Source organism: Meleagris gallopavo, chromosome 3 (assembly GCF_000146605.3).
Source record: "Meleagris gallopavo isolate NT-WF06-2002-E0010 breed Aviagen turkey brand Nicholas breeding stock chromosome 3, Turkey_5.1, whole genome shotgun sequence".
Taxonomy (NCBI): domain Eukaryota; kingdom Metazoa; phylum Chordata; class Aves; order Galliformes; family Phasianidae; genus Meleagris; species Meleagris gallopavo.
In genome coordinates, this window is record NC_015013.2 from 79,371,249 (window position 1) to 79,384,793 (window position 13,545).

Consider the following 13,545-nt stretch of genomic DNA (forward strand, 5'->3'; position numbering starts at 1 on the left):
ATTACTGTAAAGCACAATATTCAAAACGTTTTTTGGGCCTTTGGTTTCAACTGAACTTAAAGCAAAATTTGTGATGACTTCATTCCTCATAGGATCAGACCCAGGCTGAATAAAATCATATGAGGATTCTGCCACAAAATCTGTGCATTTGCTAAGCTGCAATATGTATTTTTTAAATGAATGATTTTTTGACAACAGAACCTGTACTCATTCTTGATGCAGCCACTCAGATGGGCTCAAATTCAAATTCACTGAGGGCCAACTGAATATTATATTCCTTCAAATAATATTTCTATCTTATTTTTATGGACAAGAATCAGGGGTTTCACTGCACACAGTAATGCCTCAGTTCCCATTTCTGCTTCCAGATGCCCCTTCCATTAGCAGCCAATTGGAACATGCAAGTGTCTCTTGTTATTGCCAGGGGAAGCATTTGATACACCAAGGCAGAAAACATATTGTCAAATGTACAAAGAGTTTGTCCATTAAAAAGAAGAAATACTAGTTTATTTTTAAGAGGAATTAAAAGAAAACAAAAATACTGCCTATCCTTTCCCTGTTCAAGTCATTAGATGTTTTCTAGCACTAGCAAGTTAATCCTGAACCAAAGTTAAGCTTATAGACAAGAACAAATAAAATGGATGCTATCATATATGCATCATATTTCATCAGTTTAGGATAGTCTTTTTCTCTTTGAATAAGAAAATAGACATTCAGTTCTGCAAGGTACTGATATTATCAGAAATACGAGAAAGGTTTATGTGAGAAAATCTGAGGGCTCTGGCTCTGTGTGAGTAATATTATGGGTTTACATTGTTTCTTCTATGCCTCAGAGCTCTTAGTTCAGTGAAACATGATTTTTCAGGTGAGGACAGGTGAGACTGTTGTCATATAGAGCCAAACATATATGTAAACAAGTGTTTCAGACACCCATGTCCCCAGGTACAATGTGTTCTAAAGTCCCAGATACATTATTAGTAGCATAGAATTTTTTTTTTTAGTTCAGCTATTGAGATTTTTTCTCTTTTTTTTTTTTTTTTAATTCAGAAATTAAACATTTAAAGAAAAAAATGTTTCCGTTTGGGGTCTATATTCATTTACTATACTCCAATCTCTTCTTATAAAGAATGAAATATCCTTCAGGATATAGGGAGACACTTATTACAGAATGCAGTTAGGTGGCTGAGATAGTCTTTAGACACTGCACAGCTTAGGTATTATACGTTTTGTAAGCCCGCAGCATGCTCTCTTGTAAGAAAAGTGGTAATTTCTTACAGGCCCATCTGAGTCAACAAGTATCTTGAAGGCCATGTAGACAGATGTTATACACAACACTATTTTTTTTTTGCTTGACACTTAGCTGTTCAAATAGATTTTAAAGCCTATGATTTGTAGAAAAGCCGTTTTGCTTCTTTTTGTATCCTGCTTTAACTGCCTGTAGTTTGTTGTGGTATCTGAGCACCCCTTTCCACCATTACAGTCAATTTCTTATGATTTCTGAAAATAATTTTAACAGTCCAAATTGTTTTTCACCTGATATATTTTTCAACTCATAATAAAGGAAGAGATCTAGAAAGACCACTGACTACTAATATTAAAATGTGACAGATGGCACCAGAGGGGCAGTCTGACAAAATGGTGTCTGACATGGAAATGTGTATGAAGCAAAGATGTGGAATTGAATTCCTTCATACAGAAAAACAAAACAAAACAACAAAAAAACCCTGCATCCATTGACATTCATTGATGCTTCTGAACATTTCTGGAGACAAAACAGTGGATGTGAGCACAGTGAGGCAGTAGGTGGTGCATTTCAACGATGTCAACATTGAACAGTATGTCATCTCCACTGGTGCAGACATTTACAAGCCCTGCATGCAGGCTCTTGTTCATCGCTGGTGAATATGCATAGTTAATAGTGGTGACTATGTTTAAAAATTGCATTCTTGTGCTCTTTGCATCTGTCATATTTTCCAAGGAAATAAATAGGAGGCATTACTTTCAGGGTGACAGAAGTCAACAGAAATTTCTCAGTGGTAATCTTGTGTTGCATTTCACTGTCACTCGGGAGGAGATACCTTTTTGGCAGAACAGTGATCCATTTCAAAGTAGTAGGTAGAAAGACAAATGGCAAAGCTCTTCACAGGAGTTCCAATTAATGTCATAATGTCAGTGTTGAATTTTTTTTTTTTTTTTTTGGCCAATGGAATCTTCAACTGAATAGCCAAGGCCCTAAAGAGCACAGTGAATTGCAGAAGCAATTAAACATTTTGTTATGTACAGCAAATAGCTCCTCCTTCTCTCTTCTCTTATCTATATATGCACTAAGAACCTAAAAAGAGATATAGAAGATTTTACACATTTCAGGTTACTGTGGATACAAGCCAAAGACCTCACCTGTGAAAGAAAGACTAGGTATTCTACCAGCAATCCCTGGAGCTACCTAAGCATGGGAGGAGGCACACAGCATGACCAAGTTAAAGCTAGTGATTTACCTGAGTGAATGTCAGGCAAATACATTGTAACACAGAGCTTACTTTAGCATATTGGCAGCTGCTTGTTGCAAAGAGGTGATTAAGTGTTTGAGATAGTCCTGAGGCAGCATATGGCTTAGGTTTTGTGTTCTGTTTAATCCCACAGCATGCTCTGTTGGAAGTTATGTACTTGTATTTACAAGAGACACATTTAGAATATTTGCCAAATGTCACCAAGTTTGCATGGATTTCCTGCATGACAGCTGAAAGCTGACTCATTTGAAAGCTGGTATAAAAATTAGATCACCTTGATACTGCTAACAAAATTCAAATCAGTTCCCATTGTTTAATCATTTACAGGAAAATCTCATGTGGATAAACTAATTGATAAGTCCCACTCATTCGATTAAAGAAAATAATTGATGCCCTTTCCTAAAGTCAGACAGGTCAGGCCAAACACTTTGCTAAGAAAGGTACACTAATCTTCCTACCTATCATTGATTCTGTCAAACTGTGCTAAAGTCAGCTTATTTTTTGCATAAAGCTTTTTTTCTTCCATTCATTGGTTTGATCCATGCATTTTATATCCTTTTGCTTCAATAGACAGTTCTCTATCTCTTCTCATTGGCACAGCACCTCAGGAGACCATGAAATAACACTTGATATTTGTCACTACATTTGCCAGCAGCAGACTTTAGCTACTTGAAAACTAGCTTGTTTTTATTTCCATGCTCTTTGACTTCGAGAGCAGTTTATCTGAGAGGAGAGGAGGAGATAAACTGAGTGCTCAGTTTATCTGAGAGGACATAAAGACAAAACTGTCATCCCCACCCAAGACCTATATGTGCACATAGCTCATCCTGGTATGTACACAGGTGGAGTAAACTCCTCCACCCTAGGCATACATATCTCTTACTTAACACACTCTCCTGCCTGGGCGAAGACATGCTTCCACTTTCCTCTCTCCCCTCCCAAAACTGTCTGAAATAGATCTATGTGAAGAGAACATGAGTGAAACAGACGGCTTGAAGAAGCTGCGATACACAATGGCTGACCCCATCCAGTCATCCTTTCTTCCTGGTGAAGAATGATAGGAAAGGCTGAAAGAAGGTGCTGGAGAAGATTACATTGGATGTATGCAAATTATTTCAGACTCATATGCAGGCTGCTCTCTAACCTTAAATTATGATAAGATTTGGGAATGTATCACCCTCCCCATCCTCCCATATGGAAAAGAAATTTAGGTACAAAAGCTGGAAGGGATCTCCTAGAAATGCCAAATCTCTTATAAAAATCTTCTGGACAAATAACAGCTTGGAGTCTACAGCATGACAAAAGCCATTGGTGGGAAGGTGATCTTGGTGACTTGGCTATTCCGATGGATGAAATAGCCACACCCATTAAAAAAAAAATAAATCTTTAATCAGCTCAAACAGATGGAAATCAGAAGCTGCACAATTTTGACTGTAACATGGACATGTAAGGATAATCCAACCCAGACTGGCTATGTTCTATGGTCTTCAAACTTATATGGGGGTGGAGTTACAGTGTTGCAGGAGGAAGATTTACTTCTCCACTGGCCTGACTCTGGAAGTTTGAGCCTTCAGCTTAGTAAGTGTCATGATGCTGTGGTCAGAGTTAATGGTTTGTCTGGGTTCCTGGAAATCCAGAAGGATCACCTTTTTGCTATCCCAAAAGACAATGCACTTTTTTTTTTTCCCTTGAAATTTTGTCAACTTAGTCAAATAAGACTAGTTTACATTCTATTATGTTAAAGGCCATCAAAGTACCTACATCTTAGTCCTACTTAGTTTGTTTACATGTGACAGAGTCATTCTCATGTTGCATTCCTTCTGATTTTTTCTTCTATAATTCAGTCACAAAGTCAAAGTTGCAATCTATGAAGCTTCTATTCAGGCACAACATGTTTGATAGATTTCTTTTGTTTCATTTGTTTTTCTTACCCAAAAATTCTTTCAGAGGATCACTCCTCCTCAGGCCTCACTTCTTTTAGCACAGAGTTATGTGCTATCTTGTCCTCTTTTCTCTTGGAAGATGGAAGGATCAACTTCATCAGAATGAAGTTTCCTTCATCAATGAGCTTATTGTTTGCTGACTACAACTCTCTGAAGAAGCAAGAAATAGAGATTTGAAACCTGCTTCCCTCTGGAGTAAAGTCTAAGTATTCAGAATTCCTAAGTGTAGTAACTGCTGGAGTCTTGCATGAAACTTACTTCTTCTTTTTCTTTAATCATTTTTAAAAGAAACTTAAAAAAAAAAAAAGAGTCCTATGCATTTTGTCTTTCTGAAAATGCTTACATGTCTTTGTGAGATCCAGGCTGAAGATATTAAATTTGTATCAGATGTCTTGAAAAAGACACTTTACCCGAAGAACAATGCAGAATACTGTCTAATGTTCTTTGGTCTGGGTAGCAACGGAGGTCAAACAAACCAATCAGTGATGTCACTGGTCTTCAAAAATAGGACTTCTAAAGATACAGAGCAAAACTATGCAATAGAAAGTGTTCTAGATTTCTTGTTATATTACTATGAGCAGTAAAAATATATTTTTAAAAATAATATATATATTGTGATCTTGGCATGCTTGTACAGATTGAGATTTTGCATTTTAAAAAACAAAACAAAACAAAACAAAATCTCTTTATCTGCAAGATGAATGAATCTCTTCAATACACTATAAATGTTACCCTGGCTGTGATCCAAGAACTAAGTTGCTTAATTTCTCCATTTGAAGCCTTTGTTAAAAAATGTTTTAATCTTTTCTTGACTCCACTAGAGTTTAAAGCCTGGTTTAACATTCCAGCCAGGCCACAATAAAGAACATCATTGTTTGACATGCTTTTCCTACAGAGCTTGTCAGATGTGCTGCATTATCTAAACAATGTTGGCAGCAAGTACACAAGTAGCAAGTGTGAATCAAATCAAAGATGTCCACAAATCCAGACTCCAAGGCTGAATGTTCCCATACTCCAAGAGCATAGAAACAGTGTCTGGTTATCAATAAACCTATTCAGTAATAATCCTATTATTTATGATTTGAATACAAAACTTGATGGCTTCCTACTCGTGGGCAATAGCCCATGACACAGTTTGTGTTTTCATTTCACATTGGAATCATCAAATTAGAAACTATTAAAATCCATGCTTTAACTCAAACACCTCAAAATAGGGTTGGTCCCAGATGAGTGGTGTCTGATCCTTGCTGTCAGATAAGACAGCAAGAAAGCAAGACAGATAAGAAAGTGCCAGTGTACAAGATAAACAGAGAACTTGTAGCTTTTGAGCATTTCAACAAATCCACTTGCAACAGTTGCATCCTTTTGCAACTGGTCTCAAGTTCACCTTCTGTCCTACACCATCGTGCTTGGCACTATACTCCTATCCATCCCAATGAAATCTGCCCTCTCAGCTACTCATGTGAGCTTTCCCCCACCTATTTCCACTTGTGTGAATCAAGCCAGTAAATGCCTGTTATAACTGGTCTGACTCATGATAAGTAACACGTGTTCAGGACTGACTCTGTGAGCATTCCTGAAGGTCTGAGGAAAACAGTATGGAGAAACAAACAGTTATGTCTTTGATGCTATGAATACGAGCACCTTCTGAGTAAAAATGGTATCTATGTAAGGAATTCACTAAATTGTTTTATTTCTGCATGATTCCTGCTTCCAATTTGTGATGCCTTTAAATGAGATTTTGTTTTTCAAAAATATTTTTGAAAGCATAATTCAATGCAAGACACACTATCATTAAAATATGTGGTTTTTTGTTGTTGTTGTTGTTGTTGTTTGTGTGTTTGTTTGTTCAGGGAAAGCTGCACTTAACAATATCAAGTGATAAGAATTCAATTAAATATAAGCTGTCCAATCAACCAAATATGAATTGTTGTACCGTATGTCTGTCATGCAACAACAATTAGTTTGAGGTTCTGTGAGAATTTTAGAACTTTTACTGTGGGAGATGCCACCATATAACACAAAGATGAAGGAGTCGTTATAATAGGGTAAAATTAAGCTCAGCTGTGTGGGCTTAGAAGGAATAGGACCTGCACTTGATTTCAGCACACCACGGCAGGCTAAACTGTGCCTCAACAACCTCTGTGGAAGGAGATCTTCCCTTTGTCACCTCATTACTCCGTGTTGTCAAATATTTTACTTTCTGCACTCACAAAAAGAAATCGTAGCTAACTGACTGTCATACAGGATTTTCCTACTGTGATTGAACTTAGGCATAAGCATATAAAGATCTCATTTTCTGCTGCCTTTTGGTATAATCATTTTTCAAAATCAACTCTCACTTTTGTGACATTCCATTTCATTTTCTTTCAAACAAAAATACATTTTATTATGTAACCTTAAATACATAGCCATAAACCCCAGAGGACTCCATGGTATGGAGGGTATTTAACCAAAACCAGAAGCATGCCAAATTTGGTTGGCTTTCAGTATCAGGTTTGCAGTGTTATAAAAGTTAAAAACTAAAACATAGAATATTTCCTGTTAGAACCATTTCAGTGAAGGATAAATCTACATGTCTATTCTTGTCCTGTATTTCAAAATCAATAAGAAAAATAATGTCACTTCACTTTGATCAAACGAAAACAGGTGTATTCTGACTAGTGTGTGAAATTTAATTTTGTGCTAAACAACAAAGAAAGAATATAAATTAATAATATATAGGTATGAAGGACAATAGCCTTTTTTGAAGTTTTTAAGGAAAAAAAAAAAGTACAATTTGGCAGGTTTGTTTTGTGGGTGCTTCTTAGAAAAAAACTGTACCGACAGCTGAAAGGGAATGAAAACATCCTTATGGGCAGTAAGTTAGCTTATGTAACAGGGATTTTCTAACTAACTTTTTTTCAGAATAATTTTTGTAGTATATTTTATTGTAAAGATGAAATGCTGCATCATAGAAAAATAATGAAAGATCATCATGAATATAGAGAAAGAAACAAGAGAACCTCCAATAATGAAGATAGTAGGACACCAAGTGTATATATATCTTTTCATTCACTTTGAAAGCAGGACAAGAAGAACTGTCTTTGTAAAAGAAATTACAGAATATTATGATAAAACTAAATTAATTTATGGCTAAATCTCCATTTCTATTTCAAAACTGAAATAATTAGTTTCAAACTTCTAAAAGATTTTAATTCTTGCTTTCAGGAACTCTGTATTTTTAATAACTTCTAAACTCCAAATTTTATAAAAAGGAGACATTTTTTTAGGAGATCGATGTCACCAAGAATAAAGCAGAGTCAAACAAAATTCAAATGAAAAACAAATGGCATGAAAAACAGTAAAGAAGTTTTAGTAATTTCCTGTAAATATTGACTCATTTTTCTTCTCCCTGAGTATAAAACCATGTGGACCACTGAATAAATGTAAAAAATAATTTTATGACTAATTTCTTATTGTAATTTCATGCTAATTTACAAAGAGAATGATGACTAAGACTGGCAGCTTTTTTCCCTCCTAAGTCAGAAATTTTAAACAAGTTTCATCTCAGAGAATTTTGACAGAATTAGAAGTAGGGTAATCTCTTCAGGATTGCTCTCCCTCTCCTTTTCTATGTTTCACTCCTAGAGTTTTCCTAAACTCAGTTGCATACAAAAATAAAACTAAGTAGAACATCTATTTACAGATGTTTTGTTTTTCATGGTAGATCTGACAGAACAATAAGAACTCTCTATCACCTTTTAGCCCGGAACTGGAGGAGAATCTGGGGCACTCTTCCAGGTCCAAAAACAACCTTTATCAGCTGTGTGCCACAGAAAGGGACCAAGCTTCTGGATGTGCAATCCAATGCAGAGCTGCGGACCTCAGTCTTTTCCCTTCACCATAGCTGAGTGTCCATATAAGAGAATACAGCATGCAAAGAATACAAATGCTAATCTCATTTCTGTGCTACTTTGTACTCAGGGTAGGGAAATTTTCTTTTTAGGCTTTCTTGTCTCATCAGAAAAAAGACTAAGCAAAAGGATAATACACTATACATGCACTGCCCACTGTGCCATCTGCAAACACCAGATATGAGCAGAAGGTCACCTTCTGAGCCCTTTCTCCCCTACTCATTCTGGAAGAACGGCAATCAGATGCTAAACCACACTATCTCTTTTTCCTCTTCATCAGTACTCCCATATTGAGCATGCACATAGTTAATACTCCATTTCTCTTTCTGTCAACCTGAGCAGAAGCCTTGCAAAACCTTCTCTCCTTTCTATAACATAGCTGGTAACTGTGTCCTTGAAATATTTATGTCCAGCCAGTATAATCCACCTACGGCTGCTGTGTGTGATGTTCAATCAATATTCCAACTCAAAATTATATTAGTTCATTGTGTCCAAAAGTTATTACATTTTTACATGACTATAAAGTACAGATAATGCATCCGCCCTCTTAGATGGCATCTTTAACAATTGCCATTGAGCAGTAATCCTTTATTGAAAAGTCTGGTTGAAGTTTAATGAAACTTATGTAAAATTTTAAACTGTAATTATTTTAATCTTGCTTCCTTGGCAGATTAATGAGGAGCATTTAACATCCTTTCTCTCTGATTTCCTTTAATTTATTCCTGCCATATTTATTCTCATTCTGTTTTAAGACTGGCCAGAAATGATATTGAATTAAAGCAGTAGATATGGAAGAAATTAGGTAACTGCCTTGCTTCTTCTGATGTTGTGTTAAATTGTCTAATATCTGACAGTGACCAGATGGTGTTGTTTTTGAAGTGCTTGTCAGCTGGCAACATCTATTTTGTTTTACACAACTGAGTTTTTTTTCTTTTTTTTTTTGGTTGCAATTGTAATCTCACCAGCAGAAACAGACACAGGTATCCACAGTCTCCAAAGAGCTCTTAGACCAGGACACTCATCTCTCTTAGGCAAAAAACCTCTTTTTTTTTTTTCTCATGAGCTCTGTTTTTTGCCCTGCAAAATTTTTGCCCTAAAATTTTCAGAATAGGTCATTAGAAGCTTAAAAAAGACTGTGTTTTTCAATGTGAAAAACGTAGCTAGTAATATCACAAAAGAAACTTCTTGGTAGTAATGACTTGTAAAAAAAATGGCCTTAATCATGAGAGAGTTAAATAACTTCCAATAATACACATCTTTTATAACTGTAATAGGCATTAACATTTTTCAAGCTTTATTGGCACAGAAGGGCCAGGAATCTCCACTCACACAGGAGAGTCTGAATCCCTCTCTGTAGAGAAAAAACAGAAAAACATGATACCACTGAAAGGGCAAGTCAAGGGCAGCACTGACAGTCCAGTACATATTTTGAAGTATTTCTTAATGTTGCTTGTGCCAAATGTGAAGAATTCAGCCAGGAAACAGAAATTGTGGGAGGGATGTGGAGCTCACCTGGCTCACTTCTTGCCTGTGGGGCTGTAAAGATCTGGCACAGAACCTGCAGGTAGCCCAAGTTAATCTGCCAGGTCGCTGATAAGGTTACGCTGTCTACCTATATCTATGTACTTGTATTCACACTTGTCAATCTTTCTGTTTATCTGATTGTACCCGTAACTTTTGAACCTGTCAGCCAGTCTGTGAGAAAAGGCTGTCAGAAATAAAATAGTACAAGTTTAGTAAAAAGACACTGATGCCCAGAAGAAAAAGCACTCTTTAGCAAGCTCCATTTAGGAGCAGACTGCAGTTGAGGTCGCATTATGAGAGAGAGATTGCCTAAATGCCTGAGATGCAAAAGAAAACATTTAAATGGCTTATGCTTTACTAGACACCAGAGAATCCAACTGTGAGGCACAAACCCTAGGAAATCAGGCTTCATTTCTTCCACTCACTGCACAGGGAGCTCCTTGTTTGTAGAAAATGCAAGGATGATCTTCTGTGCAGTTTCGCTTTCCACCAATATTTATTTATACCATGCTGCAAATGTGAATGGCATTTTGCCTTTCCTCCAGTGTTTCTGTCTTGAATTGTTCTGCAGGACAAAATTTTATCCTTAAATTCACTCACTCTAGGAACAGTTCACTGTTAAATTGATATGGGAAGTAAGCCTTTCTATTGAAGCCAATCAGAGTGTATGGTGCTATGGTGTGATGGGGATGGATGGGAGGAAGAGTCTCGTGCACTGATCTCCAAGACTTGCACAGGTAGTTCTGAAATGTGAACAATGAATACTGTTAGTTCAAGCAACTTGGTTTAACTGATCTTGGATTTCTTGTTAGATGAAGAAAATTGTTATGTGTTTACTTGCGAAAATTTAGACATATTGCTTTTTTTATAGATGGAAGAAAACTCTGTGAAGAGAGGAACATATCTTTCCTACATTTATGGTGATTTCTATCAAAGGAGTTACCCTAAATCACAATCCAACCTCACATGTTGGCCTTAAATTTTGCCCTTCTATGCAGCAATCAATCCTGTCAAGTGCTCAGAGACCCTGAATGATGTTGATAGCTGAAGACACCATTTTGTCTGGTGTTCAGTACCTTCTTCAGCACAGGCTTCATATTTTTTTGTCAAATGTAAACAGAATGTTTTAATTATTGAAAGTGTTTTTACATGTTTGATTGTTTAAAACCATTCCAATGTCCTTTTATATGGAAAAGAGATTATTCTGTATTGCTAAGTATTCCAGCCGTAACTTTTCATCACTGAGAGCCCTTGCCTTGAGGTGAATATTTAAATATGTTCTAAATGTACTGGGAGTAGATTCCAATTAAGTCGTGTGAGAAGTGTATTGTAGGCACATCAAAATATTTCTTATGTATCTTAAACTCACAAGTATGAGGTTTTCTTAATATCCACCTATTAGCTTAACTGATGTAAAAGCCAAAGACCAGTACATACTTAGAGATATCACACATAATAGTATGATAAAGCTAGGGTAAAAAAGTGCATTCTGACTCCGTGCTAGGTAAAAAGAAGATAAAATTGTCATGTTTAAACAAACTGAGAACATCAGGTAGGAGTTTAAAGATTACCTAGATTTAGCAGAATTTAGCTAAATTTCACCTTCCCTCTTCACTGCATCTAATTATTAAAATTCCACCAAAACAAGATAAAAATGTAACTTTTACACCTGAAGGAGATGATAACAATGTTATTTAAGTAGCATCATATCATTTTGCATGTAAGACTGAAATTTTCAGATACATTATCAGCTTACCATCCTAAACCATCTTTCAATTCTCACTCAGGAGTACAGAAAAAAACCTAATAAATTAGGCACCTGTATTAATGGACAAAGATACTGATACTGATCTTTTTGTTTTAGCAAAATGCACATAATTCACTAAGGGAAGGTTGTGTCATCTTTGATGTGAAGATGGAGTGTATGTATGCCAATTTACACATGTATGACATGTAAGGAAAAGGTGAAAAGAGGAGAAAACACCGTGTTCTTCAGTTCAGGAATTTCTTGTTCTGAGGGAAACACCAAAGAAGTCTGGGTTACACTGACTCTTCTCTGTTCACCACATTCCTCAAAAAGGGGAGAGGAAAGGCTAGTTTTAATCTTTTTACATATGCAGCTAACATTACAACAAAGCAACTTGCTAAAGTTCAACTCTTTTCTTACTTTAGCCTGGAAGTTGTCTAGGCTCCTATTTAGACAAAAAAGTTACTTTCTCCATAAAAAGTACTTCTCGTCTCTATGGGATCTCTGGGGTTCCTCAGCTTTCTTCAGTGTCTGCAGGAGAAGACTGAGCAAAAAATTTTGGCTAACTGACAAACTTAAGTTAGATGTGTTGCAACACCAGAACCTGAGGAGCAGATGTGAAGGTCTGCTGACATATTAGTTTATGGAGATTTCTCTATAAAGACTAGGAGGCTTTCCCAGTAAGAGGGAAGGCAGCTTTTTCTTTCTCATTTTGGGAGTGTTTTTGGCTTATCTTGAGGAATTAATTTTTCTAAGTAGTTTTGAAACTCTTCTTTTGGGATAAATCCAAGACTACTGCCTCAGTAAAATCAGATTATTCTTGTTTTATTTTGACCTTCAAAATCTTTTAAAAAGTTTTTTCTATATATTTAAAGACTGTGAATTTTGTTATAAAAAATATCTTTCTGAAATGCAAAACTGAAATGTACCTGGATATTTATGACAATCACAAGATGCTTTATCCCTTTTTATCCATTTATGTGTTGTAAAGAATCTGTGTCTGTAAACACTTGGCCTTGAACCACATTGTCATTTTCCATTGTGGAATTATTTTTATTCTAACTGGAAAAACATGCAAGCCAAACGGGCACTGGAAGCTGAGGAAAAATGTACAAGTTAGCCAAAGAACAATACTGCATCAGAACAGAAAAATTTCCTATTTCTAAGAAGAATTATGGAATCACAGTAGTAGGTATTCAGAGAAATTCATCCCTGTCTTTCCAGAAGACCCAATTGCTACTTCTTTGAGAGGAAGCAGGATGAGAAAGCATGATAAAAAGTTTTCAAATCAAACTGGAAATGAGTGCCACAAGGATGTTCCTGAGAAGTGTGCATTCGCTGTCATCCAAGAGCCCTGGCAAGATTGGTGGGTTACAAAGGGATGATGCCTCGGAGAGGGCTGCATCAGACTCCAGTTCAAACACCTAGGAAAAGAAATGAAGAACTTGGGCCAGAGGGCTGGAAGGATACGATCCAACATGGAACAATAACTTGTCCGAGCACAGATCAAGTTTAAAAATTAAGAAAGTTAAGTTTTACATAATTAAAGGTGTGGCTCCTCTAGAAAGGTACATGAGCCCAGGGGGATTAAGACTGGCCTAGACCAAAAAGGGTTACTTGGTGATAAATAACTCTTAGAAATGGTAATTATGTTATGCCCTAATGTTATTTACTGCCTAATATTGTTCAGTGTGACTCCTTTAATTAATCTACCTGACATTCTCACTAACTCATTCCTTTTATCCTTTATTGAGATTAAAGTTCCTTTTTATCTTATTGCTTTAATGTTCGTACTTGGGTGAATCCACTATGAAATTGTAAACTCGTGTGCATTTTGAGCACCTATGGTGCACATTTTTGGAATTCATAGCAAACTTACTGCCCCTTCTAATACTATTACAAGTTTTCGATGTTCCTAATCACTCTGA